The sequence below is a fragment of the Drosophila montana genome, unplaced genomic scaffold (genome assembly GCF_035044405.1).
Source record: "Drosophila montana isolate Dmon_TW-CO22-7 unplaced genomic scaffold, ASM3504440v1 contig_2192_1, whole genome shotgun sequence".
Lineage (NCBI taxonomy): Eukaryota > Metazoa > Arthropoda > Insecta > Diptera > Drosophilidae > Drosophila > Drosophila montana.
This window is the reverse complement of record NW_026997087.1, coordinates 925287-953260: the sequence shown is the minus strand read 5'-3', so window position 1 is coordinate 953260 and position 27974 is coordinate 925287. Positions and strand designations below refer to the sequence as shown.

The 27974-nt window shown below is 36.8% G+C and overlaps 1 protein-coding gene and 1 long non-coding RNA gene across 2 annotated transcripts in view; one reads left to right on the top strand and one right to left on the bottom strand.

Annotated features, from left to right (window-relative positions):
- The window catches only part of bun (bunched), a 149346-nt gene that overhangs the window by 54927 nt on the left and 66445 nt on the right, over positions 1-27974 (top strand). The window lies entirely within an intron of this gene.
- LOC135427709 (uncharacterized) lies at positions 12680-13579 on the bottom strand. Its single transcript, XR_010436117.1, has 3 exons — positions 13316-13579; positions 13014-13250; positions 12680-12927 (listed from the first exon to the last, which is right to left on the bottom strand). It is a non-coding gene; the product is annotated as an uncharacterized LOC135427709 (long non-coding RNA).

Genomic DNA, 27974 nt, shown 5'->3' with positions numbered 1-27974 from the left:
TCATCCGATTTTCACGTGGTTTTGGCTTCTTGGTCTTTTATTAAACGTCGCTCTCTCTATGGAATTAAATTTATTATAAATTCCTTTTCCTCTCACATTCGTGAACGTTTCAACCAGCTGCGCTGCTTGACTCTAGCATTGAAACCTATTCAAAAGAAATACCAGTAAAAGCTAGATAAAAGCAACAACTGCCGTGGTTAAGACTATTTCTCATGGTTATCAACAGGCAAACGGCGTAACAAATCATTTAAGCACATCGCAAGGGTAAATAACTGAAAGAAGAAAGAGCGAAAATAAAAAAAAGAATTTGTTTACCTTGGCCAAGCGATTTATCTGCGTCTGAGACTGAGTCTGTGGTCTCTGTGGAGTCTGGGCTCTGGGACTCTGCACTCGTTTCATATCTTGAGGTTATTTTTGACTCGCGGCGAGCCGCTTTCCCATTGTTTACCAGCTGGCTGAGGCCCATCGGCGGCGTCTCTTGTAGGCCGCCAAAACAACTTGAGGAATTTGCTAAAGTCTTATTTTTGCCCTCCTTCTTTCATTTCTTTTCTTTGGCTGTGTTTGTTTATTTTTGTTGACTGTGTTTTTTTCGCCCACTCGAACCACTTTTATCCGGCTCGACTCGGCTGGGGCCTAGTCATCAGCTTTTGCGAGTGCTGTCATGAGTTCGTGACAAATTATTAACTATCGATATTCGTCATTGTTCTAACATTTACCTTAAAGCACTTGGCATGTACACGTAGAGATACATATATGTGCACAAAAGCACCTCTCTCTAGTTTGAGCTGAACATCAAGTCGTTTATTTTTATTGGTTTTGTACAGTTTGCACATTCGTTAAAGTCAATTTTGAATATGTTGATTGATCTAATTGTCGAATCTTTGACTAATATTTGTGTCTATTCCTTTTCTTTTCAGGTATGTTACATTTCTTAAATGCTTCGTAAATATGAGACTAGATTTTGGTAAGTCGCCAATTATTTTTATATTAAAATTGTTCTACTTAGTGATTGATTGACTGACTGGCTGACTGATTGATGATCAATTCTCATTCCAAAACATTATAAGAGCTTGTTTAACAACATTTTCATCGGACTTCGTTAATATAGGATGAGATTTAGAGAGGTTGTTATCAAAATTGTTTTTGCTGATTGATTGGTTGGTTGATTGATTGATTAATGATCGACGCTCAGTCCAAAACTTTATGAGAGCTAAGTGTATAACAATTTACAATGAGCTTCGTAAATATAAACTAGATCTTTGGCAAGTTGTTAACTCTATATAAAACTGCTTTTTCTGATTGATTGATTGATTGATGATCTACGCTCAGTCCAAAACTTCATCAGTTATATGAATATATAAAACATTTTTAATGGGCTCTTATATATAAGACTAGAGTTTGGCTAGATTCTAAAACTATATAAAACTGTTTGTGCTGATTGATTGATTGATTGATTGTCTGGTAATCAACGCTCAGTCGAGAACTTTGAAAGAGCTAGTTGAGTAGCAACTTTTAATGGGCTCTGTAAATATGAGACTAGATTTTTGTAAGTCGCAGATTCTATTTAAATAAAAGTTTTTGTACTGATTGATTGATTGATTGACTGACTGACCACTTAATGAATAACGCTCACTCCAAAACTTTAAAAGAGCGAGGTATGTAACAATTTCAATGGGCTTCGTAAATATTAGACTAGATTATAGTTGGTCTCTAATTTTATTTGTAGAGAACTGTTTCTGCTGATTGATTGACTGACTGATTGATAATCAACGCTCAGCCCAAACATGAAGAGCTAGATAGTTGAAATTTTGGAATTAGTTACATTTTGTGATATAATAGAAAAATAAAATAGGGCTTGGAAAACTAGGAAAATTTTCGAAACACTTTGACTAGTCAAAGTCCGATTTAACTAAGTTAAAGTCGGGCTATCTGAAGTCCAGAAACTTTGTTGCAATAATCAACACAATAATCATATGGGCATCAATCAAAGTCAACGTTCAGATTGCACAAACATGACGCAGGGCGAACAAAGCTTGTAAATCAACTTTTATAAACGTATTCGAATAGTCGTTATTTGTATAATTAAGAGTTTGCCACCATTAGATGACTAGCCCCCTTACAGTGCTGCATAAAATTAAATGCACACACCCACAATTTACATTTTCCATTTTCCATATATTGTCAGACAGTTCATGAACTATAATAACCATAAACATGGAACCGCAACTAGGAAGTGGGTGAAGCTAAGCCCAACAAGAACCACATGTGGAACCAGCAAATCGATGTGATTACATAAGGCATTAGGCGAAGAATGGGAAAAGGAGCGCACTTAGAAAGTGTGGGAAGGAGTGGGACAAGGGGAATATGGAATGAAAAGTTAAAACAACTAAGAGTGCACGACTTGGAAGTATCCTGTGCTTAGATCCAAATCTGACCCGAACTAAGGCAACGTTATTCTTGAATTACTTTTAATTTTATTGCTGGATCTCTATAAAATGTTCTGGGTTTTTCTGTGTTTACCAAACATCAAGGTTAATCAATAACAGTTTAAATTAAGTTCGTCGGGGGTATGAATCCAACAATGAAATAGTCTTGAGCTGTATATAGAGCTTTACATATAACTATATTGGGTGTCTCTGGGCTTTATAACGTCCTAGTAAATCGATATTTATCAATTTTGGGCAGCACAGTTGCTATCGAATAAACTTCTTTCACGTATATATCGATTTAGGCCTGATTGATTATTGCCAGTCTTTATAAATTTCGAGACATGCTCAAAATGCTGCTTAGAAATCGATATTTATTGATTTTGTAGATGTCCACAGCTGCCCAAAACTTTTTTGTGTAAATATCGATATACATATATCGATAAAGACAACAAATTCCAGACTATAAAATCTTGATGTGCTTAAAAGAAGCTGGATATCGAAAAAACTTGTACATGTTATAGATATATATCGATTTGAAAAATGGCCAGTTATCGAAAAAAATAAACAATATTTTAAATGCAGTTGCTCTAATTTTCGATATTAAACGCTAATGAAGAAGTCGCCGCAGTTATCGAACAAAATTCTGTTGTATATTATATCGATATATATCGACTATTGACATGACCAGTTATCGAAACGTGGCTGAAAATCGATATTGATCGATTTTGCTATCGAAGTTTTGTTTTTGATATATTCCTCATTGAAAGTTTCTACCCTACGGAGGCATTCTCTTGAATTGAAGTGTTCAAGTCGCCTTCTGGCTGCGACAGACACCTGCACAAGTGCTGTATACCCCTTCACGCCCGTGCTTAATAGGTGTAGAGTGCTACAAAGACAAGGGAACGACAACAACAACAACAACGTCAATAACAAAGTCAACTGCGACGCCACATTGTCTGGCACGACGCCGTTCACCAAAGCGGGGGGAATTGTTAATTTGCCGCGGCCAGATACACGCTTGCCAGATACAGATACACACAGCTGTGGATACAAATACATTTAACATTGCATTGCGTTGTAAATTGCATTTAAATGGCTGCCAGTTAAATAATGCCAATAAATGTGTTGGCCAGCTAGTCGGCTAGTCGGCTAGTCGGGTTAGATCGCAGCCCGAGGGCGATTTCGGTATCAATTTTCGCTAACTAGCGACACGTGCGCTCAGTTTATTTGGATGCAAACCAATTTTATTGCATTGCATTCGATTATTTGGCCAAACAATGGACGAGCGAGGGGCTACCCAAACGTTGCAGAAACCTCAAGTCTGTCTCTCTCAGGAGTTCATCTTCTAATTTGAGTATTCATTATTGATTGATTGTGGAGTCACACGAGCAGATGCATATTTATTAAAATTTTACATCAATTTGCTTTGCTCTCTCTTTCGTAAACATTTAACTGGCTGCTGCGACTGATTAATCTGCTCTCTGATATGTTTAATGCCATTTTTAATCAATCTAAAACTCTTTTTCTCTTTCTACACTTTCTCTCTTGAGTACTCACATATTATTAATTTGCTTTAAGACTCTTTCGTTAACATTTTACTGGTTGCAGCGAGAGAGTGAGCCGCATTCTGATATATTTGATGCCATTTTCAATCAACTCTTTTTACCTTTTCCTACGTTTTCTTCCTTGAATATTCCCAATTCTCTTATGTCACATATTCTTAAAAGTTTCACTGGCAGCGTTTATGTATTGAAGAACCTGAGCAATGTTTTTATATTATCAAATATCTTTCTCTACTTTATATTTATCTTTCTCTACAAGATGCTTGCTCTCTGCTGATAGTTAACTATTCACAGTTCTGCTTTGTGCTGCATTCGTAAACGTTTCACTGGCAGTTTATCTGAGGAAATAAATTGCTTAAGGTACAGTCTGTACTTTATAAACCTCCCCATTTGTGAGAAATCTAGAGTTCGTGTGCAACTTGTGCTTCCCCCAAATGACGATTACCTTAATTAACTGCTGTAATTTCTTTTCTTATTGTTCATATTCATATTTAAAAATATACAATATTTATAGATGATTTCATCTTTTATTTTTAAGCTGAACGTCGTAGCTCGCATTGAATCCGTTCGACCAAAGTTCAGTTTTTAATGTCAGACATAAATGCCTTATACACTTAAAGGTCACATTTAATTGCCAGCTGACAGTTCAAAATTGTTTTTATAAATCATTTTAATAGTTTTACTAAAGCATTTTGAAGCAACTTTCGGACTTTGCTGAATCTTGGTTTATCTGAAAATCTTTTAAAATATTTATCGAGTTGTACATTTATAGATTCGAAGGCTAAATAGAAGCTATAAAAGTGTCCAAGGTGAAATGAATTGTATCTCCTTATAATGCGATTGATGGGCTTAAACAATGAAGGAAGATTAATGTAAAGGCATTCAAACTTATATAAGAAACTTATAAAGGACAAATAACTCTATAAAAATGTACTTTTGTTTATTTAGAACAAAGGATGTACACGAAAATGTTGAATACTAAAGAGAATAGATACTATGAATGGGTTATACAAAAGCTTTAAGGCAATATAATTGAATATAGGTGCTAGAAGCTCCATATATTGCAACCTTAAGGATAATATATAATGAATAAAGACATCTTATAGCATATACTTAATCTATTAGGACTAGGCGTAATGCTACATGAAGCCTAGAACCTAGAATTGTTGGTATCGAAATCATGAAATCTTATTTCCAAAAGTCTTATCAAATTCTTTTTGAATATCCTTTGTTATTTAGTCTAAATTTAACCTGAATATTACAGAAACAAGTAGCCAAAATGATTCAATAATAATAACAAAAATGACAAATACGATTGTGTTTTTGGTTCGAAATCTCCGCCTATCGATTTAGAGACTGGTTTTTTAAGCATAACTCGAGGATTATAAGAGATAGATATACAAAACTTGGTATGTAGCTTCTTGTATAGAATATACGGGTTATTAACCATTCCCTTTTTGGATAGCTTCTCCATTCCCTCAATAATTGGAAAATGTCCAAAGATAGAAAACAAACTTCTTTCTTTCTTTGTTTATAGGACTGACTCCTTATGAAAACCTTTACCTGCTAATTAACTAGCTCACATTTCTTCTAAATATCTCACACACAATAATTCCAATAATTATTATTTCAGCCAATTTAAACCCTTTTGGTAGAGATTTGAAATATATATTAAACTTTTGTCGCAATGTCAGAAGACGCTTTGGGGCGGGGGTCAACTGTTTGTGTTGACCCTTTGTTCACACCGATATTTAATTACTTTTTGGCCAGCCTCGTGGCCAATGTTTACACACAGCTAGACACACACACACACACGCACACACTCGCTCACATGAAATGCAAAAACAATTTTCACCATATTTCGCTTGGCGTTTATTTGGCCAAGCTAATGAGCCTGGCGGCCGCCCCATGGCTAGACCAGCCCCTAAAAGAGCTGTGGATGGGGTTGGGCTGGGTTGGGTTGTGCTGTAAAAATAAACCAAAGCTGTTGGCACATGGTTCATTAGTTGCCGCACAAACAAAGCCGAATCACCCGAAGAAGAACAGGAACAAAAACAACAAGTTTAAAATTAAAAGAAAAACAAAAAAACATTACCGAAGCGCTTAAGTTCATTATGGTATCGCGTTTCACGTGGTTCCATTTGGGCTTATGACCAGTTCCCAATCTCTGGGGGTCTCTCTCTCGTCTCTAGAACCCCCCCCCTCCCCTCCTCCTCCCGCCTACCTTCCCGCCCCCCCCAGACGTGGCTAATATGACGAATACGCGCAGACAGTTTGGCGACGCGTCTGAAAACGACGAAGAAAACAAATTAGGGTGGTCTGCTTGAGACTGCTCGACTACAAAATACCCTGTTTTGCGGCTTACTCTATGCTAAATGTTATTCTAAAATGCATTCTAAAATTGTTATGTTATATAAAATGTTATTCAAGTGTGACTAAATACCAGAAAGTGCAGGGTTTTTTTTTTAATTTATGGATTTTTTTAATTTATAGAGAAAGGAATCAAAAAAGTGAAATATTATCTATATATATATATATACATAAGCCAACCTTTATGCTAGACAGCAAATCGCTTACACTATTAATCTACGAAATATGCTCAGGGAACCTTTTCGATACTTATCGACATTGGGAATGTTATCGAAAGTAATACTCTTTCTGGGTATAATTATACATACAACATTTGTTGCCTTTATCTCTTATAGTATAGTCTACGACATATGCTCGGGGAACCTTTTCGATACTTATCGATTTTGGGAATATCGTTTTACTTACATAACTTTTACTTTTTCTGAGTACGGTGGATACTTTCTATATATTCTACCTATAAACTACATTTAACGCCTCCAACTCATTTGAGATATGCTCAAGCTATCAGTTCTTCCTATATATGTATATTCCTTGATATCGTTTCGATCATTATGAATTTAGGAAGAGCTATCGACTGTTCGTATGTTTTCTTCGATATCTTTCCGATACTTATCGATTCAGGGATAGCTATCGAAATTATCTGATCAAATAGTTTTTGGGGCGAGAGATGTTTCTTCCCTAAATTTACACAATGTTATTTTTGCAGTAGCTACAGGGTATACAAATGTTTTCGCACACAGTTTTCTCTTTTGTTCGTTCAGTTTTGATTTTTTGCATAATTCTTATGAAACGCAGCGCAGACTGCAGACTGCGGCTAGGGGTATGCAATTTTATGCTTGCGAAATATCACAACAAAAACCGGGCGAAAATATAGAGGGAGAAAAAAAGTTGAAAATGCAGCGTAATTTATATCAATTATTGTTTGAGTGCAAGTAAAGGCCGAAGATTGAGTACTCTTGCCGGCATATCGGCCTTAAAATGTGACGAGCTTTAATTGGACTATTATAATCGGACGTGTTACAGGCCAAGTGTAATCCGGTTTGTAACAAAAAGCTTTCCACGCATTTGTCACGTATGGAGGTGAAAACAAAAGAATTCTGATATATGTCACAATATAAACTGTGATTCTTTTTCTTTGCATTTGTTTTCACACACTTCAAACGAACCACGTAGACTTGATAATTGATTTAAAAATCTGAATGAAAACAATGAAACACTCTGTTTTTCACTCATTTTCCACCAATGTGTGTGAAATTGGCCAATTTATGCCAAAATATCCAGTCGTAGTGTAAGCTAATATGACATTAAAGAAAATCGAAATAAAATCAACAATAAGAGTCTTTCACCCATTTTCCACCAATATGTGTGGAATGTGCCAAGCTTCAGTCGAAAAATAAAGAAAATCGGATTAAAAACCACAATTAAAGTCTTTCACCCATTTTCCACCAATATGTGTGGAATTCGTCAAACTTTAGTAAAAGAAAAAAGAATCTACAACTCTTCTAAATTAAGTTTAGCTATAGATTAAATTTCTATTTAAATCGCAAAGCCAAGTCTAGGCTTCAATTAAAAATCAAGGCAAAACGCATTTAAACTCCATGAGATAATCAATATGCCCCCGAAAAAGTGTTGCAACATATTGTAAGGGAAAAATGATGACCGCCCATTTTGGGCTAATTACATGGCCAAGTTGCATTTGACTCGCGTTTGCCTGCAACTGCAGCAAATGGTTGCAACTTCAAAGCGCCTGCCACGCCACGCCAAAAGCCGCAAAAAAACCAAAACAAAAACGGCAAAAAGCGAGAAAAAAAATTTTTTAGTTGCAATTTGATTTTACGAGCGCTTTCTGCTTCTTTCTCCGTTTGAATTTAATTATGTGCGAATTTCGCGGTAATTTCAGCCACAGCCCGAGGCTGCCTCTGGATGAAAATGAAATAAAAACATTCAAACTGAACGCAAACAAAGTGGCTGCAACAATTTGCATGCGGCTTGTGGCATGTGGCATGTGGGCTGCTTAACTAGACTTGGGAGTGCGCGGCAAGGCGAGGCAAGGAAGACGGGACTAGAAGCAAGGATTTTGAAAAGGCTTTTCATTCATTATGAATTTTGAATATATCAATCTACATATTAAACCCTTAGCAACAGACGGACGGACATGGATATATATCAACTGGGCTATTGATATATATTCTGTATAAGGTCGGAGCTATCTACTTCTATGCCTAATACAGTTTATGACAAACTTCAAATACCCTCTACTAGGGCATAAAAACAAAGTGTGACCTGTTCTGACTGTTGCATAGATTCGCACAAAACTAAGTATTATACGCCTTTTAACCATTTTCAAAGGGTTGATCCTTAAACTTTAATGAGACTTGTCTGAAAATTGGTTTGTATGTGTATTATATCATTATATTATGTTATATTAACTGAAAAAGTGCTTAATGCTATTAACTAGCAAATATGCCTTAATGCCTCGAGTAAAGAACAATTCCCAGCATGCCTCAGCCCTAAAGTATGCTATAAGTTTTTGTTTGGCTAGCAACAATATATAACATATAAATATAAATAATTTTGATGAGATAAATATTTTTGTATTTATATTTATATATATAATATAATCTAATATATAGAAATATAAGTATTTTTTATTTATTTTTATATATTATAGAAATTGTTTCGCGTATATTTTAGTCCAATCGCTGTCTACATTCAAAATTTTGTTATGACTGCCCGTTTTAAGATTCCTCCAGTTTTTTTTTTTTGGGGAGGAAAACTGGGCCAATGAACTGCGGCTAGAAGGCGTCTCCTCTCACTCATGCTCTCTCTGTCTCTCTCTCTCTTTCACTCTCTCGCTCGCAATTTGCATTTGTGGACTATGCCCATTCGTGTTGCTGTTGTTGTTGTTGTTCAACCGGAACTATGAGTTCGTAGTGCCCATTACGGCAATTGTAATACGAAGAAAAGAAACGGCAAATGAAAAATGTAAACAGTCCAAATTTATAGCAAGAACAACAATAACAATAACAATGGGAGGTCCTGCTAGCCCACAAAACTCGAGGTGATTGCACTGCCAGCCGTAGGACTCGCCTCTATATAGTCCAAGACCCCCCCCCCCCCCCGACTCCCCCTCTCCCTCAGCAAATTGGCCAGACACGCGATTTGGCGGCTCGACTTGGGGCTAAAAAAAAAAATTGCATTTGCTGTTTTTGTTGCGTGTCAACAAACTGAATTTTAATGAAAATGCATTTTTGAGTTTTTACCCTCGAGTTATTTCTCGTATTTTGTAACTTTTATTAGCTGCGATTGTTGTGCGCTTGCTCTATTGAATTAACCCAGTTTCAGTCTTTGAACCCGGATTCATAATAAACGAACTGAGAGCAGGCAGACGGACGACAAAGCTTGCAAGTGTAAATAAGAAAGGTAACAAGTCTTTTGTGTGCTCAACTTAGTCAGCGCTCGGACAATTATTTGGCCAGTCGTTGAGTACACAAAACAGAAAAAATCTCAGCATAATATTTGTCCATTTTTGTGCACAAAAACAATAAGCCACGGAGAATAACAATGCGGGGCACACAAATAGAGCTAGACGTGGACCAAATAGTTCATAATTGTTTAATGTATGCCATAAGTACTTTTCCGAATGGAAAAACTGTCCTTAAAGCAAAAAAATATGCTCGCAGACAGCCTAGCTGACTTGTCTTTAAGTGTGTCCTGCATGACAGGTCATCGAGAGTGTCCTGCAGGCAGCGATCGTCAATTAAAAGTCTGTATCTCTCAATTTAACTCGAGCTTTCACACACACACTGCTCACGTATGGAACTTTAAGCTTGTGTTGCGACTGTCTTGAAGTATTTGCTGAAAGCTTTCAAAGCTCACCAATACAAGCGCAGTGAAAGCTTTGAAGTTTTATATGAAGCGCATGAGCTCACAGTCTTGTGCTCGTTTAATCAGATTCAGATTCTACCCTCACAAGCCACCTGGAAGGATCCCAAAAAATATATATAGAAACATAATTGTTTCCTAAAAGCTTTTTCTTACTTTCCTGCGCTGTGGTCCATACAAATTAGTGCAATTAACGCGCCGAGAGAAAAAAAAACTCTTGCCACGCCTTTAAAAATACGTCAAAAATTCGCTTTGTTTTATATAAATATTGTTAAATTAATGCATTTGGCTGATTAACAGCGCGGCGACAAAAATAAAACTGAGTCAAATTTATTTTGGTTTGCATTTTAATGTGCTTAATTAATTTGCTGACTTTTTATGGTCTGGCAACGCTTGAAGACAAATTAAAACAAACCCGTTTTGCCGTGCATTTTGAGGTGTATTTTGTTTTTTCTTTTTATACTTTTCGAGTAGTTTTACATAATTAATTTCAATTTCGTTTAACTTTGTCATTGACACGTCGCGACAGAAGAAAACAGAAAGAAAAAAATACCAGCTACAACATATGCCAAGTATATATTTATATAAGTATATATATATATATATGTATGTAAATCTGCAATCATATTTTGTCCACAACTTTCACTTTCCTCAGCTGGAGTTGAAAAATTGTTCGCGATGGATCCGTAAAATATCAAATTGCAGCTTGATTATCAACAGGTGGCAACGCCCAGCAACACCTTAAATATACTCTATTGGAGGTTATGTTCGAACCCTTAAGTGTGTTGGAAAGTGTTGTATCAGTAAATCATCTAGCTACCATTACCAACAAACTCTGAAATATTCTGAATTTAAATTTCACATTTATTTGCTCTTTAAATCAAATTAATTCTCAAAATTGCGTAGGCCTCACAGTCCAACCAACCTGCCCAATTCCTCCTCATGCCTCTCGGATTTTCGCCATAATATCCTAAGTAAATATTTTATGAGGGTTGGCTCTGGGTTGTCTCCCATTAGCGCGTGCGCGTTGCGTGATTTAGTTCGGGGAAACGTTTGCATTTCTCTGTTTTTCATTTATGAAAAATGTTTGCGAGCACTTATTATAATTCTTGGAAATATATTATGGAAAGACAAACACCCACAACATGTTGCTACAGTGAAACCTCCTGTAAAATGGCCACCAAATTTGGCTCTTTCACATGCTTTTATCTCCAGACGCGCGCCGCGGTGTGCTTATCATGTTTATAGATAGTGCTGTTATAGATAAGACTACCCTATTCTTTATTCGGGAACTTTTTTTATTGTAGATCGAACAAACAAGTGTCACTCAAAAGTGGACTTTGGAGCCTTGAACATGTTCTTCCCAAAAATTATGGTAATCTTTAACCGACCTCCAAAGTGAACGCCTTTTCTGGTCATAAATATATTCCTTTTCAAAGCCTTACATATTTTAAATTTTCTTTTTAATTTATGAAAATTTCCTTGATAAAATTTGGACTTTTACTTATCTATAAAAATGCCGAAGTAAAGTTCACATTTTTGCGCCTTTCTTCTCAATTCTCAACCTTCACTCGATTGACTTTTACAACACTGTCTCCTCCTCCTCCTAGGCCTATCCCAAGCTCTCACCTGTTGCGATTATGCAAATTGACAAATTGTGATTCCCCCCCGCCTCTGCCAACAAATATTGATAAGTGTTCATTTGTGTATATTTATTTGCTCATGCGTAAAATATAACTTAATTAATAGGGCAACACAAAGTATTTGTGTGTATATATATATAGATAGGTACAAATGTTTACATAATTTAAAATTAAAATCACATTTCAATTATATTTTTTTTTTTTTTAGTATGTCAACAAACTTACAAAACTAAAACAAGCTGTTTTTATTTGTTGTGTTTTTCTCATTTTCATTTCTGATTTGTCTTTAGGTTAAATTCAAAGCACATTTTGCATAGGAATCAAGCATCAATAAACGAGTAAACGAACGGGCACACTGCCAAAAGTGTTGAAACAGTTGCTGTTTGTTTTTGGCAAGTGTGCCCTATTTTTTTTTCTTTTTTTCATAGCGCGCTCTCTCTCTCTCTGTCCCTCCTCAGCATCGCTACACACATAGTTGTTGTTGTTGTTGTTGTTGTTGTTGTTGTCTAGAGAACGGTCATGGCGATGAACATGAGCAAGACGATGATGAGCCAAGGGCAGATGAACATTAGGCAGGCCACCTCAAACATATTTGCGGTAGTTGCTTCCTCTTGCTCTTTTGATGTGTTGAATATAGATCTCAGGTGGTTGACTGCGTGAGGTGGACAACTGTTGCTGTTCGAATTGTAGTTGTAGCTGTTTTTGTTTTTATTTCTTGCACTTTGTCACACAGTTTATACGCTGTTTGCCTTTTTTCTTCACTGCACAACTATTACTGTTGTTTTGCTGCTGCTGCCGTTGTTGTTGTTGTTGCTGGTTTTTTCTTCTCGAGCACTTTGCTGCGTCTGCTGCCATAACACAACGACGTACGACGTTCACTGTCACACTGAGCGGCTGGCTAACCGCTTGAGTGTCTCTGCCGCTGCGGCTGTCTCTGCTGCTACTGCTGCTGCTGCTGCTTCACTGCCTTTGCTTTGGTTTGCTTCGCATCGCTCTGTTGCGTCCGCCGGTTTGTTTGCCTTGTTTGCCTTGTTATGCCTATGTGCATGTGTGTGTGTGTGTGTGAGTTGGTGTTGGTAACCGTCAATCAGCCTCTCTGCCGTGCGCTCTCTCTCACCACTCACCTCTTTTTACTTTGAGTTGTGTTGATGACTTATTACGCTCCGATCGCTGCTGTTGCTGCTGCTGCTGCCACGCTCTCTCGCCGGCAGCGCTTAATTCTGCTTACCTTTGCAAACGCTTGCGGGGGGGTTGGTTGGGCGCTGACTGGGCGGCCAATTGCGTTTTATTTCATTGACCCCGGGGCAAATGTTGCGTTTGCACTTTGTTGCATTTCGTGTTGACAGGAAAATCTGATAGAACTAATCAAGGCATTCAAATCGCAACGGTTATCAGTGGCAGACTTAACGGTTGAGCTTTGACTTACCTTCTTGCACTGAACTGAAGAGCTTTTCGGCTGGCAGCTGGAGAATCGCTGGGAGAGGCGCTAAAGAGTAGTGCTCCAAAATATAGCAAAACTAAAATATTTATTTTTCCCTTTAAGCTCCTGCGCTTTAAAAACAAAACTAATGAAATTCAGCTTTATATGGCATATATTTCAACGATGTGACAACTTTGTATAGGCATTATTTATAGGTATATTTATTGCGTTGCCTTAGAAACGGAATTCTTTGAAAATCTATATCTAGTTATTTTCATAGGTATCAGCTACTTATTAAGGTCCATTTAAGTCTTAAGTCTTAAGTCTATTTATCCAAAGATTATTCCAAACGCCAAAAATGAAAATAGGAATCCGAATTTAAAAAAAACATAAAATTTTGAAAGTCTAAATGACAATTTACAATTTTGAATAAGTTCTTGAGTCAAGTGATTACTGAAAAAACGTGTTTTCTAACACTGAAAGTAGCCCCTTCAAAAATATCGATACCTTTAAAATCAAAAACTTTTCCACTGAGAGCTAAGCTAATCGCATATCGTGATCAACTTCTGTGGCGACCTTTTACAGAACTGGTCCGAACGTAATGCACTGCGATGTGGCCATATGGAAAATTACAGGCAACCAGTTTTTTTTCACTGAGTTTCTGTCTGTTTCCATTTCCTAAGTAGTTTCCATTAGCAAAGACACAAAGCACCATTCGACCATAAACCTAATCTTATCAGAGCTCTTTACCCACATATATTATACACTTCCAATATGTCTGCATGAGTTGGGGTCTTCAATCAGTTGGGCTACTTGAAAATTGGTTAATTGTGCTAAAAATATGAATGAGCCACCATATAAAAATATAAAAGTAATAAACAGTTTATAGTATAGCAATATCTAACTCAAACGGGGTTTATATTTGTACAACAATAAATTGATTGTCTAGATTAAAAAGTATTTTAAGTACTTCAAGTAGCATATTGAAGAAATTTCTATTCTCTTTTCTTTGCAGGTATGTTGTGATTCATTCACCAGACAGAAATAAATATCTATGTATATGCATTATAAAAATATATATATATATATATATATATGTACGTAAGTAATTACAAGTCTTAAGTCATAGAGGGAAGAATCTGGAGATAGTAAGGAAAAATATTTAAATATATTTATTTAAGAAAGTAATATAATATATATCCAAGAAAGTTAAGATCTAAAAGGTTACACACTTAAGATTACGTTTCAGTGTTGATAAACTTAGGTAAGATATCATTTATAATAGATCAAAGAACCATATTCGGTATACGAACTTTTAAGGCCAGCTTCCTAAGACTTACATTTTCTTTAGACATCCAATTCTTTTTAGTTCTAATAATCCTACTTTTGCCAAGAGACCTTCGTCAGATCCTATTCCAGATAATACTAAAGAGGAATATCCTTGAAGAGGAGACTATTACATATGTCATAATATGATAAAAACCTTTTTATAACCAAATTTTTAGTAGTCCTTCAAATACCTCTAACTAAAGTTAAAATGATTGTAAGATCTTGCATATATTATTATTACTATAACATATTTGTAGGTTTTTTATAATGTATAGAGATATATCTCCAAGTTATTAAAAGTAACGGCACAACTGTCCATTCCATTGTCCAGCTGTCCGAACTTTGTGTACACTTTCCCTTGTTTATGCTTTGCGCTCAATGTAGGTCATGTTCCAGTTCCGTTAGCACAGTGCGAAAGGGAGGGGTGGGAGGGAGAGAGAAGTGGGCTTAAAGATGCGAAGAACACATGCAATTAACATAGTTCATTCAAGTAAAAAGATGATGAGTTGCTAGAAGAAGAAGAAGAAGAAGCAGCAGCGCAGACAAGTGTCCTTAGCGTATCCCGTTTTTGCTCTTTTCCTTTGTCATTTACAATCTCTTCTCTTATCGCTTACGACATTGATTTGTCATAGCCTCTGATTAACTATTTATAACTGTTGTTTGTTTTTATTGCTGCGTGTGGTGAGGTCCTTGCACAAGGACCTTAAAATTGTGCGCCTCGTTGATTATTTATAAATTGGCGTAATTAGCTAGACAGTCAGCGAGCCATCGGCGACGACCCCAGCAAAATTAGGACAACGACAATCGGAGAGCAAAAATCGGCTGCGCTCTCTCACACTCGATTTACAGCGTGTGCAGCGTTCATTTCTGCAAGCCAGCAGCCGCCTCTCTCCCGCTCTCTCTCTCTCTCGCGCGGTGACCATCTTTTGTTGTGATTGCTGCGAGCTCACCACACCATACCCCACCTCACCTCACCTCACCGCGCTGACAGTTAGCAGCAGTGACCCAGCCACATTTGTTTGTATTTGTGTTTATGCTAAGCGTATGCGCAGGCGCCTTTTGCAGCACCAGCGCAGCGGCAGAGCATATCAGGTGGATATACATAAACCTCTTAATGTGCTCTCACTCTATATATTTATGTATGTATACGCATGATAGAGAGCGCACAGTGGCATGGGCTAATTAGAAGGTGTTGAGGGGGGGGGGGGGGGGCTCTGCTTGGTAACGGGCCACCCACACACACACACACACTCATACACGCATATTTCCTGGGCGCTTTAGCTTAATCAATGCGCGCCCACTTAAAGGCAATTGCAACATAAACTCTCTCGCTCTCACGCTCACGTGGCAAAGTTAAGCACAGAAATGAACTTGCAGCGCTGCTGAGAGAGAAAGAGCGCGCGCGCGAGAGAGCGCGTTTGTGTGTTTGTATTTGTGTGTCTGTCTGTTTTTGCTTGCGCTCATCTGCATGACGATGAACGCGCCAAACGGGTAACACACAAAAAAGCTACCCTCAGAGTGCTGCTGCGGCTGTCAATCTACACTTTGGCTTCTTTCTAACCAACAAACAACAATTGCATTTAAATAAGTGGAGCATAAAATAAAAATAAATATAAATATATCTTTATTTTAAATAAAATCCAACAACATAAAATTCGCTAGTTAAACGTATTAAACGGCGCAAAGTCTTATCTCGCGCCCCTGCAGCAGCGTGTACGCGTTTCATGGTGTTTGTGGCAAATGCGGAAGTTGTCGTCGCTGCCATCGTCAGTCTTCGTCGGACGTCGCAAGTGTGCAACGCAGTTGCCTTCCAACAACACAACTAAGCAGCAAAGTGCTAAACCAAAAGTAATTTGTGTTATATAAATAATTTAAAAAAAATATAAATAAAATTAATTAGAGCTGTGCTGTTATATATAAATATCTAATTTTTTGTTGTTTATAATCGCACGCAACGCAATCAAAATTCATAAGCGAACGCCTCAGTTCTATAACTCGACCAGGCGACAAAAGCGTCCGTTGCCAACTCTCACGCGCTCGTTATACGCGCTCGCGCTCGCTCTCTCTCGCGCCCTCTCTTTCCGTCTCTCGGTGTGTGCGTGCCTGTGTGTTGTTGCTGTCATTTTAAAGTGCGTGGCGCTAACCTCCTGCGTAGCCACCTCCTCTCAGCCGCCCACCCCTCCCCCTCCACCTACACACGGTCAACTGCCCTTACAGTTAGTTTCTAGCTGTTTCGCGCCTATTTCGCTTTCGTTTCTGGTCCGTTCGTCGTGTGGACAAACAAAATTTCATTCATGGAAAACAAAAACCATCTAGAAATTGCCTTTAATAACGGAAATATATTTATTAAAAGGTAACTAAATTATTTGTTGTTCGTCGTTTTTTGTGTTTTGAAAATTGTTTCAAATTGAAAAAAGAAAAAACGTTTCTAATTTTACCATAATTATCCATACCTCTACATAACATTCTTATCTCTAATCCTGAATCTTTGCCTTCATTTGGGGGTTAAGGCAAATTGTGCGCCCACTCAAGGCTACGCATGCGCCCCGCGCCCCTTGTTCAGGTTCTGGCCGCGAATGTCAATTTCCGTATTATGTAACCGTTTCTAAGGTCAAAGTAAAAGCGGTTTTAATGAAGGTCGCCCCCCCCAGCTCCCCAGCTAGGAATTTAACCGGAACTCATTAAGCTCCTCGTTATTGTGGTATTTTTTAAGTGGTATCTGCTTACAGCTCAGCTCTATCATTGCATTATTCCAGGTATTCGTAAGCCTATTTATGTGTGGGATAATACAATTAATTAAAATGAAATGCCGCAGGCGAAATGAAATCATGCGGAATGACATTATAATATACCTAGCTAAAAATAGTGTCTATAAAAGATATAACAAAAGTATTTACAAAAAAAGAGTTAATTTTTGAGTGGAACTAGTTCTTTATTAATATTATTCATTTGGTATAGCAGCTATATAAATTAGTATATATGTATATGGTATATCCTATTATGATATATTTCTTTTAAAATTTTAGGGAAGACATGCAATATCAAGTTACCCTCTTATTTCCTTTGAAGTGAACTAGTTTAATTAGTTCTTTGGAACTACTAAGATCTTAAATTTACTCCTCAGCGCTGGATATAATCCAAAGGCCTTTTCTTATAACATAGTTCTATTATTAGCTCATTTTAAGCAAGTTCTTAAGTCAAGTTTTTGTTCCATATGAACAAGTTCTGTTTATCTAAATCATGTGCCTTGAAGTACTTGGCTCTTGAATCTCAATAAATGTCTCATAATGTCTTATATGAGACAGTCCAAATTCTACATATCATATCTATATCTATTCAGTTATCTTTTCACAAAGTTTTTCGCACTCTGAAATCGATTATTTTGCCGCAAGTTCCTTTTGCCCCAAATGCACTGATTCGGCAATTGTAATGCCTATCATTAACATGTTGGCAGAGCCCATAAAAATCAACATAACATATAACCTAACCCAATCCCCTACCCCCACAGAAACTACCCTTAAATATATGTGTATAGAGTGCTTCTCAAGCATGCGATGTTTATCCAAAACACGCCCCGAAATCATGTTTTTTGCCAACTAACAGAAAAATAAACCAGGCACAACTTGAGGCTGCCCACAAAAACAGAAAGAAACAATACTCAATGTCATGTTGTGAGTGTCCTTAAGGTCCGAAATAGCCTTCGTCAATCAATGGGCTTTTGCATAGCTATTTTTCTCTGCCTGATAAATAGTGCGATAAACCCGCCCACCACCTCGCCTGCTCTCCAAATTGCTTTTCCAATAGTTCAGCTTGAACTTGGAAGGGTTTACTACCTTTTACTACCTACAGGTACAACAATTTTTACTCGTATTTACCTGCCTTTTGCCTGTCCATTGATTTTCTCAATTCTATTGATTGTCTCGCGTTCTTCTTGTGCTTCATTCATTCATTTCTTATTCTAGTTTGTTTTGTTTTTGCATAAGTAACATGGGTATGATAGGCTAAAGAATACCCTGTAAACCTTGTGGGCAGCATTTGGGCTTCTTTTATTAAGAATATCTAATTTCCTTCCAATAAATTGGTTTTAGAGATTTAAAAGGAAACGTTTTAGTTAAAATAAGCCCAAAAGAAGCCGCATATCAACTTTTACAGTTCTAGCTCTTATGAACTCAGAGATTGAGGAATCTTTTTAGATAGATGCAGATTTATTTAAAGTAGTAGCTATTCATGCTGTTTCTTAGCATTCAGTATGCCCTTTTTTGGGGTATTACAGGATATATATTTGAATGGCATTGTCTTCAAGTCATCGTCATCTTTGATGGCTTCGCATTCGATTACGCAATGCCCACTTGAAAGTTGCTTTCATTCATTTCCCCATTGTGAATTGTTGCCAACAACAACAACAACAAACAACAACAAACAACGACAACTTCCGAGCAACCCCTTTTTGGTTGCGTTGTTCGACAATAGCGTCGCGCATAACGTTGCGTATACGCAATATTTTTATAACTCTGACCACATTTCCTGCCCATTCGCTGCGTGACCTCAACCTAAGTCAACACACCCCAAAAACTAAAAGCAACAACAACAACAACAACAACTGAGAATGGCAATAATAATAAAGACAAACTCAAATGTCGAATCAAACATCAGCTTTTCACGATCATCATCATCATCATCATCATTTAGACAAAAGCAATAATTAAGATAATTCTTAATACCCTGTAAACATTTATAAATGTGTGGGCAAGGCTTTTGTAGAATTTAATGCTTACTTTTGGAGTGTAAAAACTCTGGTAAACTTTCTTTCTATAAGAACTTATCCTCTTGCAACTAAATTCATGAAATTTTGTATGAAGCTGCTCTCAAGCTTAACTCAAACTGATTTGTTCGACTTGTTTGATAACTCTCTTAGTTTTTTATTTAAATGAAACAATTTTATAAGCTTTTAAGCTATGAATCAGGTTCGCAGAATTTTTTGAGTGTATCCCGAAGGGCGTATACCATAAATTAAAGGCAATTCTCGCTTTATATAATTTAACAAGATGAATAATATGTAGCATAAATATACGTTATCTAGATAGATGCTATATACTATATATATAATATTTAGATAGTTCCATAAAAGGGTGGTTCTAGATAATATATTTTATAGATATATGTACATGATAGATAGATGGATATTATAAACTATAGATCTATAGATCAGAAAGTCAGTTAGAAATATATATATATAGCTATAGTATAGCTATAATATATAGATAGTTCTAGATAAATAGTATATACTATAGACATATTTGATAGATATTTCCATATATTATATATGGATAGTTCCATATATTATGGATATATAGTTCTATATGCTATATCTATGCTATATACTATCCAGCTGTCTTTATGAGTTACCTAAGTATATAAATATATTTTTCAGCAATAACTGTAGCAAGATGGATTATATAGTATAGATATGATATGTAGATAGTTCTAGATAGATAGTATGTACTATAGATATAATATATAGGTAGTTCTATATATACTATCCATCTTTCTAACTGACATTATCAATTGCCTCCGCTGTGAAGTTAACTCGTTGAGACGTGGCTTTGATTCATCTGTCAGCTGCAGGCAGTAAACATATTTGATATGTCAGCCTGATCGTATCACTGTCACATAAAGCTATCATATATATATTTCTTTTTTTTTCTTCAAATATCTCTACTGCGTTTTCTCATTCCCGCGTACAGGGTTTTTCTAAGTCGTGCACTTTTCCTTAACTCATTTTCTATTCGCTTGAATGCAATTTTATTGTTTTGGTCGGTCGCTTTGTCTCTTTTGGCATTTTGGAAAATGAATTTGAGATTTTGCTATGCTGATAATTTTGGCATTTATTATAGACATTTTTCAGTTGTTGTTGTTGTTGTTTCTGTTGGTGCGCTACCCACTTTGATGATAGGCTGCGGCCGGCCACGTCGCTTGAGGTGGATCCAACATCTGCCACAAGATTGCCCCACACGTTAATTTAACTAATGGCCCAGCGGCCCATTAAGAAGACACGACTTTTTGTGTGCACATATATATATATATATATAGACTCGTCTTGACGTCAGTCGGGGGAACTTTTTTATATGAAATTAAGCGATTCGAAGCGGTTTCATTGGTTGGATTAAGCGATGGAGATGGACACAGATAGAGTGGGAGGGAGAGAGAGAGAGAGAGAGAGAGAAAGAGAGACTCTAGAGAAAGACATCAATTGGTATTTATTGACTCAAGATCTTATCGATTAGCAAACGATAAAGGTTTCCAAGAATTGACAAGCAGCTTAAGAGATTACATTGTGCAATTTAGCAATGATTCCGGGAAAAATATAGTTTAATACTCTGTTTACAACGTGAATAAAAGTATATTAATTGCTTTATATGCTGCAATCTACGCAGTTGAGAACTCTAGGACTCTAAACAATTTTTGGCACTTACAGCCATAACAGTCGAAAATTGCTTCTGAATTTGAACCGGCATCTTCTCTTTTGCTAGTTTAACGTAAAGACAACAATGGTCTTGGTTTCCCAGCTCATGCTATGCTGATCGCACGTCCGTCCGTCATTCAGTCATGTAGATAACCTAGAAGCCTTCTTCTGGATTTGAACCGGCAACCTCTCATTTGCTGGTTCAACGCTCAGACACCCGTTAGTCAGTTAGTTATGTAGATAAACTAGATGTCTTCTTCTATACCTCTAAGCTCTACTACTTTATTCTCACACATAATTCCAAGTTTTATATCTTTCGGATCTATAAACTCATTTTGCAAATTTGCATTTTCCCTATTATAACGCATGCTTGCGTAGCCATAATTTCGCGTTGACCTTCTGCATTTTGGGGCAAGTTGTGCGTCATAAAAATGTGTTCTTTATACAGTTATTTATTGCACATACGCAACGTGCAACGTGCCACATGTTGGGGCACTTTACATAAGTTCTTAAGTTATTTAGTTAAGTTTAGTTGAGCCGTGACGAAAAGTGAAATTTGATATAGCGCAAGAGCGTGCCACATTTTGTGGCAACAAACTGTAATAGTGTGTCATAAACTTAATGTACGTGATGCGCAGCAGCCCATCGAATATGCCACAGCAAATGTATCTGAGCGTGTGGCACATGCAACTGTAACTGTAGCTGATGCTGCCACAGCTGCCTCGGCTGCTGCCTCGGCTGCTGTTGCAACAAAGAACTTAACTCAAATAACAACATGTTCGCCGCTTGGTTGTCTCGCATTTCCTTTGTGCCCCCAATTCGCATCTGTGTGCTGCGCACAGCCCACGGCCGCCCACTTTGCCACATGCCGCATGCCACATGCAACGTTTCCAGGTCAAGGTTGCGCCTGCTGCTGCTGCTTCCAATTTTCCTCCGCTTTTTCCTTGATATTCTTGCCTTTCTTTTGTTGCAGTTGTTGTTGTCGCAGCAATGCGCTTTTAGAAAGTTGACGAGTCCTTTGGCGTCCTTGCTGCGTTTTTATGGCGCGGCGCAATGACGCGTACTCCACACACACACACACACACACACGGGTACACCCTGCGAATAGTTTGCATAATTTCGTTATTCACAATTTGATCCGCTTCACTGTGAATGGAGCCGAACGCCTTTTTTGTTGCCATTCTTTGGCTCCTTGACGATGTGCATAAATTTCACGCTTCAATGTGTTTATTTCCCGCATCTACATACAGAACTTATATATAATATATATATTATATATGCTTTTGATATGCATTGTTGTCGTGTATCTTTGACATTTTTGCTCCTGTTTTTGGCTTTATGCGAAAATTATGCCAAGTCAAAGAATAGGGTAAAACTCGAAACTACTTTTCTCCTATTCAATAAATAACCGACGTCTTTTATGAGTAACTTAGTTGGGTAGTTAAGAGATGGAATAAATGGAATCTTTACACACAGCATTTCCATAACTCAGCACTTAAACACTATGGGAATTAGAAGCCGCTAGTAAATTATGAGCTTTCAGTATTTTAAGCCTTCAATAAAGAGCTTTCATAACTTTGAGCACTGAAGATAGTTCTTAGCAGACTTAATCTGCATTTCAGTAATTCTGCACTTAAACTCTATGGGAATTATAAGCGTAAGCAGCAAGTAATTGTGAGCTTTTAGACTTAAAAAAGGCTTTCATTAAAAAGATTTCTTTATTTCGGGCAGGTTAGATAACTCTTAGCAGCATATTTGCCATAGCACAAAGCTTTTCAATAACTCAGCACTCTAACTCTGTGGGAATTATAATCGTCAGCAGTAAGTAAATGATGAGCTTTTCGATTTTAAGCTTTTCATGAAGAGCTTTCGTTACAGTGGCCACTAAAGATAGCTGTAAGCAGACAAAGTATTTCATAAATTGAGCACTTAAACTCTTTGTGAATTCTAAACGCCAGCCTTAACTTAAATATGAGCTTTCAGTTTTTAAAGAGCTTTTATTATTTTCATGAATAGGCTGTGTACGAATTTCTTTGAAAAGTCTTCACTTTTTTCCCGTATAAGCTTAAAGTTTCCTGAGTGCAAAGATGTCTATGTGAAAAAGATATATTCCTTGTTTGATTTATAAAAATAATCAATTGTAGAAAAACTCCTTATAATTTATTTTTCACCAAACTGCAATGCTCAAAAATTACTTAGTTGATATAGCTTTTACTCTGTCAGTCAAATGTTCTGAAGAATGCTTCCAAGCTTGTGATTTTGAATAGGCTGTGATATTACGTAGCTTATATTAGACTTTATTCTATCAGACAGTTTACTAATCAAATATGCCGAAGAAATCTTCCAAGCTTAAGATTTTCAAATCTTCTAAAGCTCCTCTGACACGTAACTACTTATCAAAGCCTTTATTAAACGTGGAATATATATAAATATATATTTAAAAGCTGCGTTTTATCCATGAATTAACTTAAGTACTTGGAGCTTTCGCCATGCTTATTAAATTGACAGCTCCGTTTAAATTTAAGCTGACGCACTCGTGAACAAATCCCTTTTCTCCCCCCCCAACTCTTGCTTTGCTGCATTTGCGTCACAAGTATAAAGGATTACTTTCTGCAGCAAATCTGATATGTTAAGGACTCGCACAGCTCTTGAGCTAAATGCTCTCCCCCAAATGTCCTTGTCAGAGCTGCTAGCATGTCATACAAATTCGAAGTATATAAAAAAGCGTTGTCAAGGCGTGGGCAGCCTTGGCAACTGGCCTGCCATTTCATTTATATATGTATATATTTCGCTTCAATGGAGATGTTCTTTCTATGAAATACATTTCCAGGAAGGATCTTGGCACACGTTGGGCGCCACGTTTTTTTTTTTGTGACGCTGCGTGGCTTTGTGCATTTGCCCAAGGTCTTGCTTCAACAACTCTGGCACTTGTAACGCACTTGGCAACCCTATCTGCCACACACACACGCACACACACTCGGCTAGTCATCAAATGCTTTGAGTTTTTGGCCTCAAACTCAAGTGCCCCACACACACTCAGAACGTGACTTGTTTGGGCCTAACCGAGCACAAAAGTCAAAGTCAGGGTCGTCGTTCATCCCAGCTGAGGGCCTCAAAAATATAAATACTTGACTGCATATAATAAGAGTCCACCTGCCTACACATCAAGTGGGCCAACTTTGGCCTTCAGTTCTGTTGCCCCATCAAATTATTATTATGATCCATTAAAAATGGGCCGGAAGGGTATAATGATTTTATGCAAATGTATGTTACGGGCAGAACTGTGGCATATGCGACTTTATAGAGTAGAGATGTGATTGAATAGAAAGACGAACTAAGTTCTTCTGTCTATTCGTCGCTCTTGGAAATTACAGAAGCTAGAGAATACAAATTGGTAATAAACATCTTCCAATACCCGCAGGAGTTTATCATAGTTTTATCACTCTTTTAATATATTGTTTAAAGGCACAACTCGAAGATTATGTGTGTAGGTTCTCTTATGTAAAAACAGATTCAAAAGATCCTTCCCCATGTCCGCCTATTGTTTGAAAAGAAGACTCATCATAAAGGATGAACCTTGCGCCTTGGTATATGCATCACTCGGCATGCCATACTCAAGCGCTTAAAACTTCATGCAGATCGGACAACAGACGCCGAAGTTAATCAAGAGCGCAAGATAATTTATAATTTTTGTAGGTGCAGCTTGGTGCTCAGGGTTCAAAGCATCTCCTGCTCGGGCACTCCCGACTTCTTATTTTTAGTTGGTTTCTCCTTTGCACATATTTAATTATGCATCAAAAGCACGTGTGCTTGTGCTCGTTGCTGTTGCTGTTGCTGTTTTAATTAAGTATGTTAATTAATTTAGTTGTAAACATATTTTGTTGTATGTTTTCTGCAGCTCTGCTTGTTTTTTTTTTGTGTGGTCGCCTTATCATTGCGGCAACATCTTTTTCATTTGGCTCGTGTTTGTTGCTGTTGTGTTTTACACTTGTAAAAGTCGCTTGTTAACAAACTACACACACCCACACACACACACACAGAGACACTCACTTGCAGAGGCAGAGGAGTGTGTAGGGGCGTGGCACTGTAAAGCCTAGCTGTCATATATCCAACAAAGCTGTCAACGAGCGACATTCGTTGCCTGCCAACTGCCTCACTGACTAACGGATTAGGTTTTTAGAAATAATCAACATATTTCTAATGGTGTGTGTATATGTGTGTGTTGTCTCTGCTAGAGTAGGGTGTCTCAGGCGAAATCCAATGCTTTTTTCTATAAGAAATAGATCAATGTTGTCATGATCTTGGAAGTCTGGGTAATACGTTATTTATCTGTTAGTTTGCCGGCATAAGATACTATATATTCAAGTCTGAGAAATTCTCTGAATACGCACATTAAACATACAGAAAAAAGACTCTAATATACTCGTTTTGCCCTTTTCGTCAACGCTTGCAATTCCCAACAAGTTGATGCTTGAAAAGGTACATAGAACCGGAAGACTCTGGAAATAACTACAAAGACAAACTGTCCGGAAAGCTCTTGAAATATCTAATGGGAAAAACTGTCAATTTTTTTTTATATTTTTACCTTGTTGTTTGTGGGTTATTCAATGACAAGCCAATTTAAAATAATTGCCTACGCTTCCAGCACTCGTCAAGAATTCTCTGGAATAGTCGGTTAATTAGTTCGCATTAACTTATCCCACTTGAAAGTAGTTGCCTTCGAGCACGCATGTATTGCAGGTTGTTGCGTGTGTATTAGTGAGCTTTCGCTTGAAAAGCTCTCAGCAGAGTGCTTGACGCTGTCTATTTTTGAAAAAGCTCAACAAGCAATCGCATGTGTGTGTTCTATGCGTGGGCAACTGCTTGGGACGCCAGTGTATTACAGTGACGTCTTCTCCCCCGTCCTCCCTCTCTGCCCCTCTCTTTCTTTCTGTCTTGTGGCCTGTAGTTTGTAATTTATGATTGCCTGTGGCAGGTAAACGGAATGTTAATTAAATGCTTGGCTCATATGAATAAATGTCTCTGATTATGAAGCATGCAATGCACACACACACACACACACACACACACATATTCACACTCGCAGCACTCGTAATGAAATTGGCAAATTTTTGTGTGCAATTTTCCATTGATTGAAAATTTGGCAATTGCTTTGTAATTGTAATTTTTTTCGTAGTTGTTATTTTCCTTTTGAAAGAAGCAAAACAAAAGCAATTTCTCTTTCGGCTAACAGTTGCAAATAACTAAAAAGCACGGCTAACATTAACAACAACAACAACAATAAACAACAGTTAAAACGACAACAAAGTTAACGTTAACAGCAACTGCTAACTGCATGTTAAATTTAAACGCCAGCATGGCGGCAAAATGGCTGCGCTAGCCAATAAAATGGCTGCCAACATGGCGACCACCAGCAGCAGCAGCAGCGCAGCGACGCTGCAGCAACAACAACAACAACAATTACAACAACAACAACAATTTCAACAACAACAACAGAGCATTGGCCTTATGGCCGCCTCCGTCATAGAGCCCGACTATTTACTGAATAATGATCGCGGTTTATTTAAGGTTTATTGTTTTATCAAAGATTTCATTGGGTAAGTAAATTCCGCGTGAGTAACGGCAATATTTACTATTTACAATGAGAAATAAACAATAATATTGCTGCCTTTAGTAAATATTATGTGTGTATCAATAAAGTTCACTCGAGAGAAAGTTCAAGGTAATTCAAATTGGCAGGGAAACTGGGATTTTATAATAAAACCAAATTAGATCTCTTGAGAAAATCATTTGAAACAGCAAAGAATTCGATTCTCAGCATAGAATATTGATATTACTTTAATGAGTATCAAATATGAATTAATTATTGTGTATGTAAACATATTAAGCTCAAGCAAAAACAGTTTGTGGATATATTTCGGGTAATCTTCATATGACAATTGAAAATCTTGCATACTTTTATATTCTTACTCGTACTTCTGGAGCTCAGTGAAGTTAATAATTGTTGAGTTTAGTAACCAAATCGTGAGAAGTAAAAAAATGAACATGCAACAAAATCTGTTTTCAGACATAACAATGACTATATAATAAAGTCAGCTACATCCTATAGTTATATATGGATATAGGTTTTATTCAGTTGACTTTGATAGATAGTAAAAAGGCGGAGAAATATAGACAGACATGGCTATATATGCAGCTTAACAATCTATTCAAAAATATATTATAAATAGGCTCCAAAAATTTTCCAACAATGTCAATTATGATTTTTTTGAAGGGTTCTACTTTAGGCTATACTCAAAACTGGCTAAGATATATGTAAGAGATATAGGAAATACAAATATTAAAAATATTTATAAATTCAAAACAAATAATGTTGATTTTAATTCCAATTTTGAAAATATTTGATTAGCTGGCTCGAGATACGTGGTTTAATTTATAAAAATATTGTTTTATTATTTTATTTCAATTAATTGAACCCTGGATCTAAAGACAGCTAAGCAAATATTTAAGAAAAAATTCAAAAAACCGCCAAAAACATAATATTTTATATTTAATTTATAAATATTTTTACAATTTGCATTTCCCACATCTATCACATATGTATATCTTATCAATTTGTATTTATTAATAGAACTATAAACGTTTATATGGGAATTTAAAAAATTAAAGAAAATTTATTAAAATTAATAAAATTGATATATATGACAGAATTTTTTTAAATATTTCTAAATTAAATTCAAATAATATTTAGATAATATGAAAATCTTTATGTCAACTACCTCTATAAGGCATTTAGCTAAGCACAGTGGCAGCTACTGTTCCACACACTTATTTAAGCTCATGTACAAATATGTTCTTATTTGTACAGATATG